Below are 2500 nucleotides of genomic sequence, written 5' to 3' on the forward strand. Positions count from 1 at the left end.
CACTATTTATATAATATGCTGGCTTTTACGGAGGCTGATCTTTAAATAGCCCACTTTTTGGAGCAGCCCTCGCTTATGGCCATACCGCGCTGAGAGCGCCCGATCTCGTCTGATCTCGGAAGCTAAGCAGCGTCGGGCCTGGTTAGTACTTGGATGGGAGACCGCCTGGGAATACCAGGTGCTGTAAGCTTTTGCCTTTTCTTCACTATTTATATAATATGCTGGCTTTTACGGAGGCTGATCTTTAAATAGCCCACTTTTTGGAGCAGCCCTCGCTTATGGCCATACCGCGCTGAGAGCGCCCGATCTCGTCTGATCTCGGAAGCTAAGCAGCGTCGGGCCTGGTTAGTACTTGGATGGGAAACCGCATGGGAATACCAGGTGCTGTAAGCTTTTGCCTTTTCTTCACTATTTATATAATATGCTGGCTTTTAGAAAGACTTGTTTTACAGCTCTATTTATTACAATCATTTACATGTATTATAGAGTTTTAAGTGTTTTACATGTTTTTTAGGCCATTTTATTACTCTTAACATTTTAAGTGTATGTGTCTTTAATAAATGGATGGTTGGCCTGTCATGTGACTAGACACATGACAGGAAGCAGGAAGTACAACTGTATAAGAGAGCAGCATGACAAACAAAGGACAGTCACCAAACTGTTGGATTGAGGAGTTGCTAATTTTAGAGCTCACCTTTCCATTCACCACCTGCAAACTTTGGATTACACTTTCTGTGGATTGTATATACACTGGTGGACACTCACATTGGACTTATCAACACACTGGGGTTCTTGGACTGTTTTTAGGGTATGGACAAATGAACTGTATTCTTTTAACAGAGTTTACCTGTTTTTAGGGTATGGACAAATGAACTGTATTCTTTTAACAGAGTTTACCTAGTTTTATCGTGTTGTTTTAAAGTCTTTTATGTGAACCTTGTAAATACACCAAATCTATTTAAACCAAATTTCTTTTATGTCTCATTCTTTTAACCACTAGTCATCTCTCACAGTTAAATCTGACCCCATTTTAGTCTTGTAACTCGGCTGATAAGACCGATTGTTACACTTTTATGGGAGACCGCCTGGGAATACCAGGTGCTGTAAGCTTTTGCCTTTTCTTCACTATTTATATAATATGCTGGCTTTTACGAAGGCTGATCTTTAAATAGCCCACTTTTTGGAGCAGCCCTCGCTTATGGCCATACCGCGCTGAGAGCGCCCGATCTCGTCTGATCTCAGAAGCTAAGCAGCGTCGGGCCTGGTTAGTACTTGGATGGGAGACCGCCTGGGAATACCAGGTGCTGTAAGCTTTTGCCTTTTCTTCACTATTTATATAATATGCTGGCTTTTACAGAGGCTGATCTTTAAATAGCCCACTTTTTGGAGCAGCCCTCGCTTATGGCCATACCGCGCTGAGAGCGCCCGATCTCGTCTGATCTCGGAAGCTAAGCAGCGTCGGGCCTGGTTAGTACTTGGATGGGAGACCGCCTGGGAATACCAGGTGCTGTAAGCTTTTGCCTTTTCTTCACTATTTATATAATATGCTGGCTTTTAGAAAGACTTGTTTTACCGCTCTATTTATTACAATCATTTACATGTATTATAGAGTTTTAAGTGTTTTACATGTTTTTTAGGCCATTTTATTACTCTTAACATTTTAAGTGTATGTGTCTTTAATAAATGGATGGTTGGCCTGTCATGTGACTAGACACATGACAGGAAGCAGGAAGTACAACTGTATAAGAGAGCAGCATGACAAACAAAGGACAGTCACCAAACTGTTGGATTGAGGAGTTGCTAATTTTAGAGCTCACCTTTCCATTCACCACCTGCAAACTTTGGATTACACTTTCTGTGGATTGTATATACACTGGTGGACACTCACATTGGACTTATCAACACACTGGGGTTCTTGGACTGTTTTTAGGGTATGGACAAATTAACTGTATTCTTTTAACAGAGTTTACCTGTTTTTAGGGTATGGACAAATGAACTGTATTCTTTTAACAGAGTTTACCTAGTTTTATCGTGTTGTTTTAAAGTCTTTTATGTGAACCTTGTAAATACACCAAATCTATTTAAACCAATTTTCTTTTATGTCTCATTCTTTTAACCACTAGTCATCTCTCACAGTTAAATCTGACCCCATTTTAGTCTTGTAACTCGGCTGCTAAGGCCGATTGTTACACTTTTATGGGAGACCGCCTGGGAATACCAGGTGCTGTAAGCTTTTGCCTTTTCTTCACTATTTATATAATATGCTGGCTTTTACGGAGGCTGATCTTTAAATAGCCCACTTTTTGGAGCAGCCCTCGCTTATGGCCATACCGCGCTGAGAGCGCCCGATCTCGTCTGATCTCAGAAGCTAAGCAGCGTCGGGCCTGGTTAGTACTTGGATGGGAGACCGCCTGGGAATACCAGGTGCTGTAAGCTTTTGCCTTTTCTTCACTATTTATATAATATGCTGGCTTTTACGGAGGCTGATCTTTAAATAGCC

General features: G+C 41.4%; 5 non-coding genes across 5 annotated transcripts; all 5 read left to right on the forward strand.

Annotated features, from left to right (window-relative positions):
- The first annotated feature begins 71 nt into the window (after positions 1–71).
- On the forward strand, positions 72–190 carry LOC141311405 (5S ribosomal RNA). The gene has a single exon (XR_012348866.1). It is a non-coding gene; the product is annotated as a 5S ribosomal RNA (ribosomal RNA).
- Positions 191–274: 84 nt separating this feature from the next.
- LOC141311657 (5S ribosomal RNA) lies at positions 275–393 on the forward strand. Its single transcript, XR_012349116.1, has one exon. It is a non-coding gene; the product is annotated as a 5S ribosomal RNA (ribosomal RNA).
- An 801-nt stretch (positions 394–1194) lies between these two features.
- Positions 1195–1313, forward strand: LOC141309844 (5S ribosomal RNA). Its single transcript, XR_012347392.1, has one exon. It is a non-coding gene; the product is annotated as a 5S ribosomal RNA (ribosomal RNA).
- Positions 1314–1397: 84 nt separating this feature from the next.
- On the forward strand, positions 1398–1516 carry LOC141311417 (5S ribosomal RNA). The gene has a single exon (XR_012348878.1). It is a non-coding gene; the product is annotated as a 5S ribosomal RNA (ribosomal RNA).
- Positions 1517–2317: 801 nt separating this feature from the next.
- LOC141309845 (5S ribosomal RNA) lies at positions 2318–2436 on the forward strand. Its single transcript, XR_012347393.1, has one exon. It is a non-coding gene; the product is annotated as a 5S ribosomal RNA (ribosomal RNA).
- Positions 2437–2500: the final 64 nt, after the last annotated feature.

Source organism: Garra rufa, unplaced genomic scaffold (genome assembly GCF_049309525.1).
Source record: "Garra rufa unplaced genomic scaffold, GarRuf1.0 hap1_unplaced_003, whole genome shotgun sequence".
NCBI classification, from domain to species: Eukaryota; Metazoa; Chordata; class Actinopteri; order Cypriniformes; family Cyprinidae; genus Garra; species Garra rufa.